The sequence below is a fragment of the Gymnoscopelus braueri genome, assembly GCF_963280865.1.
Source record: "Gymnoscopelus braueri genome assembly, chromosome: 10".
Lineage (NCBI taxonomy): Eukaryota > Metazoa > Chordata > Actinopteri > Myctophiformes > Myctophidae > Gymnoscopelus > Gymnoscopelus braueri.
This window is the reverse complement of record NC_137611.1, coordinates 2,096,829-2,107,199: the sequence shown is the minus strand read 5'-3', so window position 1 is coordinate 2,107,199 and position 10,371 is coordinate 2,096,829.

The window sequence follows — 10,371 nt, the reverse complement described above, 5'->3', positions numbered from 1 at the left end:
AAGGAAGAGGCCCAATTTCTTTCCAATAATGGCTGCTGTTTATAGAGCCTGTTGGGAGTGAATCTTAAGAGTTTTGTTGTGTGGCGAATGTGGAAGCTATGTGAGGTATGCGCTCTGACGGGATGATGACCGAGACAGCTTGAAACAGCTTGAAACAGCTTGAAACTCCAAATGAGCTGCGGCGAGGGAGTGGCAAATGGCTTTAACCCATTTTAGACGGAAAGCCCTATTTGTAACTATACCTTTCAAGACGGGAACCCCTTTTGGGTCAGGGTTAGGGTTGTTAGGGTTGTTGCTATGTACAGTATATAGCAACATCTCTTTTTTTCCCCTTTTCTTTATAATACATATTTTCAGAAAGCTTAGGTCAGGATTTAGAAGGTGTTTTTAGAATGGGCCTCAGGTCTAAATGTGCTAAGAACGGGAAAGGCAATGTCTGGATGGCTCAGAGAGAGAGAGAGAGAGAGAGAGAGAGAGAGAGAGCGAGAGCGAGAGCGAGAGAGAGAGAGAGAGAGAGAGAGAGGGCTACAGCAGAAGCTGTTGTTCTCAAAATAGAGGCTTAAAGAATGCAGAGGAGAGACAGGGCCTCAAGGTTAACAATAAACCAGCGCTCATATTCAAGCTTCTCATAATGCCGTGGCTAATCACATGCAGCTGGTCAGCATGATGAGTCCATGTCCAAGTCAGTCTGTTCCTCCAGAGAGTGTTCAGGAAAAACACAAATACATTTTAATTTGAAGTCAACTATCAGCGAATGTAATCAGCGAAATATGTTGAATGGGATATAACTTATTATACTACCACTTACTGGCAGTGGTGTAAAGTAACTAAGTACATTTACTCAAGTACTGTACTTGAGTAACATTTTGAGGCATTTTTACTTTACTTGAGTATTTTACTTTTTTTTTAACTTACTCTCAGAGGCAAATGTTATGCTTTTACTCCGCTACAAGAACTTGAAAACTTAGTTTGTTGTTATTATTACAAAACATACATTAACCACTTCAGCCCTAAATACATTTCGGCCATTTGAAAATAGCAGATCTACAAGCTCACAGTGTGTCGCAATGCGACGTATTCTGAGCTTGTAGATCTGCTATTTTCAAAATATTATACACTCCTGTATCGCTTCATATAATATGTTATACATTCAATTTGAATTTGAAAACTTGTGAAACGGGACATTTTGTAAATGACTTTTTTTATTTTTTTTAATTCCGGACATTGAACTTGTAACAGAGTATTTCTACATCCCGGTACTGATACTTTTACTTCAGTAAAACATGTGAGTGCTTTTCCCACCACTGACACCTATAATAGCTACACTGTGTCTGCTCAGACACAAAAGGTCGTCTTGTTGTTTTGCCCTCAGAGGCAGTGTTGATGTTACTGTTGATATGAGGAGGAGGAGGAGGAGGAGGAGGAGGAGGAGGATGGGGGGGGGGGGGGGGAGCAGCTCACTAATGAAAGCCCCATCATTGCCCTGGCGTGTGAATACCAGGAGTCCTATATGTTCTCTTATTACATGTCTAGCCATCCTAACCTCCCTCACTAGGCGTGTGTAATAACATGTAATATGACGAGTGACAAGCTCACACACTCCAACACGTTTACACGCTGAGGTTAAACAGGTTTAAGTACATACGTGTTGAGGAACACGTTAACACACGGTGAGGTTAAACAGGTTTAAGTACATACGTGTTGAGGATTATCGGCCTAATTAAAATGATGCACATCTGACCCGTGCTATTTTAATAGCACGGGTCGTCTTGGTAGAACGGGTCGTCTTGGTAGAATGCGCGTGGTTTTTGGTGTTCTGCAGGGGCGACTGAATATGTAGTGTCTGCATCTAAAAAAAAATCTTCTTGAAGCAATGTGTCATATGGGAGTCGTCGTAATTGACTGGTTTGTTCAAATGCTTGTCTGTCTTCTTCATCTTCATTGTCTTGAACAGTTTCAGCAGTTGATTGGTGTGTTTGATCTATGTCAGTTTTCTCTAGTGCTACATAATGTATTTGATCAAGGTGGCCAATTGTTACAGTATTAAGACTTCGGCCTTGTTGTGGGATCAATTCAACTCTATAGTCCTCTTCTGTGTTACTGTTGTAGATGAGTATGCTTTCTTAGCTTTGGCCTTCTGCGCCTTTGCTTGACCAATGTTAGGTGTTCTCAGAGGGACACACACACGCACGGACGGGTGATTTGTACTGGAAGGTACTGTTCCAATCAAGACTGATTGATCCTGTCTTACCTCACTTCAAAAAGGGATTTTGATGGCTTTTTGAAGTGACACACCTATTTATAGGATTTTATTTCGTCATGCGTCCCTCTAGCCAATCAAAGGCATTGGTGTCAACATATTGACACGTGTCACGTGGAGCTTGACCAATGTTAGCTTGGCTAGGAGGGAGGTGAACACACGGCGGGACAAAGCGAAAACATACTCTCCGCCTCCGGCGGAGACAACAACAGCAGATTTACAAGCTCACAGCGCACCACAATGTGATGCGTTGCTATTTCTGAACATTTCTGGAAATTGTTTGAACATTTTATGACATGACCAAAATAGGGAAACGCCATATTGAAAGTTGAAAGGAAGTATTGTGTCTTATGTATATAATGCACTTTGTCTATGATCTAGAGCAGTGGTTCTCAACCTTTTCAGCCCGTGACACCCAAAATAATCATATTTGAACTAAGGACCCCTCCTCCCTGATAGCAGGAATGTAGGAGTTGAGGCGTTACATTTTGTTTGACTCAGTTCCACAGATAAATATTGTGAAAATAGAAGATCTACAAGCTCACAATGCCTTGCGTAGATCGGCTATTTAAAACAAAAATGACCTCTTTCTTATATTATTTGACAATTTGGTTGACCAGTTTTTTACATTATGGTCTGTTTATTACTTTTGATGCAGTAATGGTGTTTTTTTCTCTCTTCTTTTTCTTTAAAGTATTTTTAAGGTCTTAAAAGTCCTTAAATTGTCACTTCACTGTCATCTGGGGACCCAACCCCCCCAAAAAAAAAAATCATGTGGGGTCCCGACCCACAGGTTGAGAACCACTGATCCAGAGCCTTTTAAAACATGTTCTTTGCTCCCTTTTCTAAATGGAGGTTGGACAAAGGCAGTCTGGTCAAGGTTGCCAGATCTGCTTATCATAATTTCCCCGCAAGGTTTTGTTTGAAAATAGCAGATCTACAAGCTCACAACGCGTCGCATCGCGACGCGTTGTGAGCTTGTAGATCTGCTAATTTCAAATAGCCGATGTATATGTTAAAGTGCTCGTGTGGCCCCTAGTCGCTTCTTTTGGGCTGGTTTTCCTAGACTTGGTTGCTTGTTTCTCTGACAGAATCTGGCAACGCTGAGTCTGGTAGGGGGCGGGTCTTTAGCGAGGCATGGCATCTCTCACTTTGACACCCAGCTTCCAGCTGTCAACCATACACACACACACACACACACACACACACACACACACACACACACACACACACACACACACACACACACACACACACACACACACACACACACACACACACACACACACACACACACACACACACACACACACACACACACACGTTATCACAATGGAAATAATCTCGACACTTGTCATCAGCTGTTGACCTTCTCTTTATCTCTTAACCTTTGGAGAGGCTGTGATTATTAAAGGCAGTGAGAGTGACTGCAGAATAGATTCTCAAATAGAAGATTTAATCGTCCTTAATGCCGTTAATAATGATGAACAAGTCATTTGAAATAATTGACTTGAGAGAGGGGTTATACTCAGTGGTGGAAAGTAACTAAGTACATTTACTTAAGTACTGTACTTAAGTACAATTTTGAGGTATTTGTACTTTACTTGAGTATTTCCAATACTTTTACTTCTACTCCACTACATCTCAGAGGCAAATATTGTACTTTTGTTAATAGTTACTTTGCGGATATAAATCATTACATTATAAAACATACATTAACCACGTTAGCCCTATTTTATACATAGGCTATTTATCGCGACGCGTTGTGGGCTTGTAGATCTGCTATTTTCAAATATTTTAGTACTTTTACTTTTGGTACTTTAAGTAAATTTTGATGCCAATACTTTTGTACTTTTACTCAAGTCAATTTTTTATTCTGGACTTTTACTTGTAACACAGTATTTCTATATTGCAGTATTGATACTCTTACTTAAGTAAAGAATTTGAGTACTTTTGCCACCACTGGTTATACTCTTATAAATGTGATAGTATAAATGTGGGGGGAGGGGGGGGGGAATACATGCTACATCAATGCTACTGATTTGTGGCAGTTTTTTGTTTGTGTTCTCAATGAAGAAATCCAACCAGATCATGTAAAACCTGATAGTGTTATTGTATCAATTTGTACACTCTTCACTGAGACTGTTTACTGTGTGATAAGAAGACTCAGCTCTAGTTAAGACTCCACACAGATCTGTCACTTAATCCATTGAGACCACAGGAACGCATGTGTCATTTTAACATTTATTTGGCTATTAAAAAAAAGTTAAACTTTGTGCAAATATTAGAATATATATGTTTTCAAGCAAACATTTTAACTCAAATGTTTGCTTCTGGGGGGTCCCTGGAACAAAACATTTTGAGATGGGGGTCCGCGGCCAAATACATATCTAAAAACTTTTTCTAAAATACTAACAGTATTGGTGCTCCAACTAATGTATTTGGCCGCGGACCCCCATCTCAAAATCTGTTGTTCCAGGGACCCCCCAGAAGCACAGATCAGAGTTAATTGATTTAATAGATAAATAAAAAAAAATCAGATCTACAAGCGAAAAACACGCGCGCGCGCACGCACGCACGCACGCACGCACGCACGCACGCACGCACGCACGCACGCACGCACGCACGCACGCACGCACGCACGCACGCACGCACACACACACACACACACACACACACACACACACACACACAGAGGCTGGACCATCAGTCAGTGAGGGGCGTCTCTGCAGTGGTGGAAAAAGTACTCAAATTCTTTACTTAAGTAAAAGTACCAATACTGCAATATAAAAATACTCTGTTACAAGTAAAAGTCTAGAATTCAAAATTTACTTGAGTAAAAGTACAAAAGTATTGGCATCAAAATGTACTTCGAGTACCAAAAGTAAAAGTACTAAATATTTGAAAATAGCCGATCTACAAGCTCACAACGCGTCGCGATGCGACGCGTTGTGAGCTTGTAGATCTGCTATTTTCAAATAGCCTAGGTATAAAATAGGGTTAAAGTGGTTAATGTATGTTTCATTATATCATAGTTTATATCTGAATAGTAACTAGTAACTAAAGTTTTCAAATAATTGTAGTAGAGTAAAAAGTACAATATTTGCCTCTGAGATGTAGTGGAGTAGAAGTAAAAGTACTGAAAATTTGAAATACTCAAGTAAAGTACAAATACCTCAAAATTGTACTTAAGTACAGTACTTAAGTAAATGTACTTAGTTACTTTCCACCACTGCGTCTCTGTAAGAATGTCACAGGGTTATCTTTGTCCCTGAAGACACAATGGCGTGTCAACAGGCCTGCAGCATGGCTGAGAGGCCAGCCTTTCACTGGGTGATAATATGGACGGCTTCCCAAGTGACCTTGGCGTCACAATGGGCCACGATGTCCGACCCGCACGACTCTCCCACCACCAGTGTTGCCAGATTTTGCAAGAGAAATAAGCAACTATAGTTCTGTGAAAACAGGCCCCAAAAATACGCGACTACTATGGGCCACATGAGCATCGGATATTTGGGGAAAAAAGCCGATCTACAAGCTCACAACGTGTCGCGATGCGACGCATTGTGAGCTTGTAGATCTGTTATTTTTGTTTTTAATCATACAAAAAATAAGTTTTACATTTTAAAGATTTTTTGAAAGATTTTAACAAAACAAATCTGGTACAGGGGTCAGGGGTCACAAAAAAAAACGTTTACAAACATATTAATTTGAGGGTCCTTAACATGAAAATGTTTGAGAACCACTGGTTTAACCAACATTAGGAAACAAGACCAAATAAACAACTACACTTTAGAAACAAGACCAAATAAACAACTACACTTTAGAAACAAGACCAAATAAACACTTTAGAAACAAGACCAAATAAACACTTTAGAAACAAGACGAAATAAACAACTACACTTTAGAAACAAGACGAAATAAACAACTACACTTTAGAAACAAGACCAAATAAACACTTTAGAAACAAGACCAAATAAACAACTACACTTTAGAAACAAGACCAAATAAACACTTTAGAAACAAGACCAAATAAACAACTACACTTTAGAAACAAGACCAAATAAACAACTACACTTTAGAACTTTTGCTCACTTATACTACCATATCTCAATTATTGTGTAGAGATTTGGGGTAACACTTATAAAGGAAATCTAAAACCATTATGCATTCTGCAAAAAAAGAGCCATTAGAATAGTTAACAAGGTAGGCTATCTAGATCACACTAAGATACTATTTTCAAAATCACATGCCATGAAGTTCATGGACCTTGTTGAATATAAGAACACTAATCATGTTCAGAGCAAGAAACAAACTATTGCCAGCTAACATACAAAAAATGTTTGGTGACAGAGAGGGGGTTACAATTTAAGACGAGAACTTAATCTAACTAGAAAAAGTGCTCCTCGGAGCACAGGTCTCCGCCAGGTCAGGTAGGTTATTGTGGCCTCCTGGTGGCGCTATAATAGGCCCATGTGAAAAGGGTGGCATTTCTTCTTAGGCCTGGCGCGGCAATTGGACACTGCATTAAGGATTTGAGGCATTCTGTTCAAAAACATTTGTTTTGCTTAATTAGACCTGCTGGTGGCGCTATAACGGGCCAATGTTAAAAGGGTAGCATTTGTTCCTCAACATAGTGTGAATGTGCGTGCAAAGTTTGACCGCAATCGGATGCAGCGTTCATGATTTGCGGCATTTTGTTCAAAACAAGCCACTACTGCAAACTTAAGATGTGAATCTTAGCCAATCAGGATGGAATATGAAAAATCAAACAGATTCACCTTGATCACATGACTATAGAGATCATGTGTACCGATTTGCGTGAAATGTGGATACAATCGGAAGGAGTAATCTAAAAAAAATTGTTTTACATAAGTCGGCCTCCTGGTGGCGCTATAAAAGGCAGATGTGAAAAATGCAGGGCAAAGGTTTTTCCTTGACGTCTAAGGAGTGTGCATACAAAGTTTTACATAGATCGGTGCAGTTATAAGTAAAAACACGAATCGGCCTGTTATAGCGCCACCATGAGGCTGATTTGAAAATATTCAAGTGGCATTTCTTCCTCGGCATAGTGGAAATATAAGTGCAAAATTTCACGGAGATTGCATGCTGTGTTCATGATTTGAGGCATTTTGTTCGAAACGGAGCACTCCTGCAAACTTTGGAAGCCATTTTTAGCCAATCAGGATGGACTATAAAAAATCTTAAAGACCCCTTTGGTTTAATGACTATAGAGACACTATGTACCGATTTGTGAGATTTTGGGACCAAATCTGTAGGAGTACTGTCAAAAAATATGTTTTGCACAAATCGGCCTCCTGGTGGCGCTATAAAAGGCCCAGGTGAGAAATTTGGGGCAGAGGTTCTGCTGTGGCATCCAGGGAGTGTGTGTGCACAGTTTCGCTGCGATCAAGCCAACGGTGCCGGAGATTATGACGGACGGACGGACGGACGGACGGACGGACGGACGGACAGGGCCCAAAACATACTCTCTCGCCATGCCTTTCGAGACAAAAATGCATTGTGTTGGTTCAACCTTGAAAAGTATGTGCATTTCAGTTCATGGAGTGAAATTGTGGAATGGACTGAGTTTGGAGGTTCAGCAAAGTCCAAATTTGAATCACTTCAAGAAGGTTTATAAATGTGTCATATTTAAGAGATATTTGGTTGAGGAGGGGCCATGTTGACCTATGTAGATAGAGTATCTACTATTAGGGTTGGTTTAATTTTAATTTTATTGTATCTCTGTTATGACTGCGGTTATTTTTAGTGTTCTATTTTTATATTTTCTTTTTAACATGCAGTGGAGATGTTTAGGTGTGAATACATTTATTTTTTTTCAAAAAATGTGAAAATTGCTAGTGAAAAGGGGGGTAGGAGTTTATACGTTTTAGACTTCATCCTACTCCTTTTCGGACATTGTTGTTGTTTTTTTTCTACAGTTTTGTATTCTATTTGTCTTTTTATTAATGATGTTCGAAATAAAACTCATTCATTCATTCAGAAACAAGACCAAATAAACAACTACACTTTAGAAACAAGACCAAATAAACAACTACACTTTAGAAACAAGACCAAATAAACAACTACACTTTAGAAACAAGCCCAAATAAACAACTACACTTTAGAAACAAGACCAAATAAACAACTACACTTTAGAAACAAGCCCAAATAAACAACTACACTTTAGAAACAAGACCAAATAAACAACTACACTTTAGAAACAAGACCAAACTAGAAAAAGTGCTCCTCGGAGCACAAGTCTCCGCCAGGTCAGGTAGATTATTGTGGCCTTTCACATTGGCCTATAATAGGCCAATGTGAAAAGGGTACCATTTCTTCTTAGGCCTTGCACGACAATCGGACATTGTATTCATGATTTGAGGCATTTTGTTCCAAAAATGTGGTTTGCTAAATTAGACCTGCTGGTGGCGCTATAACAGGCCAAGGTGAAAAGGGTGGCATTTCTTCCTCGGCCTAGTGGGAATGTGCGTGCAAAATTTCACGGAAATCGCACACTGCGTTCATGATTTGAGGAATTGTGTTCACAAGGGACCTATCCTGCAAACTTTGGAAGGCAATGTTAGCCAAGTCGGATGGAATATGAAATATCGGACACATCCATGTTGATCACATGACTATAGAGATACTGTATACCGATTTGCGTGATTTTTGGACAGAATCTGAAGGAGTAAGAGCAAGAAATATGTATTACAAAACTCAGCCTCCTGGTGGCGCTCTAAAAGGTATATGTGAAAAATGCAGGGCAAAGGTTTTTCCTTGGCCTCTAGGGAGTGTGCGTGCAAAGTTTCACACAGATTGGTGCAGTTATAGCTAAAAATGTGAATCGGCCTGTTATAGCGCCACCATAAGGCTGATGTGAACGTTTTCAAGTGGCATTTCTTCCTGGGCCAAGTGGAATCTCTGTGGAAAATTTCACGGAAATTGCATGCTGCGTTCATGATTTGAGGCATTTTGTTCAAAATGTACCAATCCTGTAAACTTTGGAAGCCAATTTTAGCCAATCATGATGGAATATGGAAAATCAGACAGATCCGTGTTGATCACATGGCTATAGAGATACTGTGTACCGATTTGCGTGGTTTTTGGACAAAATCTGTAGGAGTAATAGCAAAAAATATGTTTTGCAAAAGTCTGCCTCATGGTGGCGCTATGACAGGCTGATCTGAAAAATTTGGGGCAGAGGTTCTGCTGTGGCATCCAGGGAGTGTGTGTGCGCAGTTTCACAGCGACCGGGCCAACGGTGGCGGAGATTAGCTGGTCACAGACAGAAGGACGGACACACACACACACACGGACGGACGGACGGACGGACGGACGGACGGACGGACGGACGGGGGGCAAAACATACTCTCTCGCCATGCCTATCGGCCTGGCGGAGACAATAAACAACTACACTTTAGAAACAAGACCAAATAAACAACTACACTTTAGAAACAAGACCAAATAACTGCAACCAATATTTACACCAATAAACCAATATTTACACCAATAAACCAATATTTACACCAATAAACCAATATTTAAACCAATAAACCAATATTTACAAGCGACAAACATTTACAGACAAACAAGCCCAAAGTCGCTTACAATAAGCAGACATGGCAACACTGCACACTCCACTGCGTGTTGCCTCATCACTGCCTTTCAGCGTTAATGTAAAACACGTCATGTGTGACAGACCTGTGACCGTGAGGGCCTGACACCTGACGCCTGGCTAATCTGACGGGCTAATGTTCCTTATTTAGAACGGCCCTTCGGTATCTGATTTCATGTTTATGTTAGCGCACAAACGTTCCAGCGTAAGTGAACACAATATGTCACCAATGTCACACATTAAGTCCACTTAAGCCCTCTGGGTAATGGAGATCCTGGCATGACACACGCTCTGTTCTGAAATAACACCGAATAGAAATGTGCTCTTTTGTTGTTTATACAACAATGCCAGTAGCTCACGTTTGTGCAGTGGTGGAAAGTAACTAAGTACATTTACTCAAGTTACTGTACTTAAGTTAAAGTTTGAGGTGTTTGTACTTTACTTGAGTATTTCCAATTTCCAATACTTTTACCCCACTACATCTCTTTAGTTA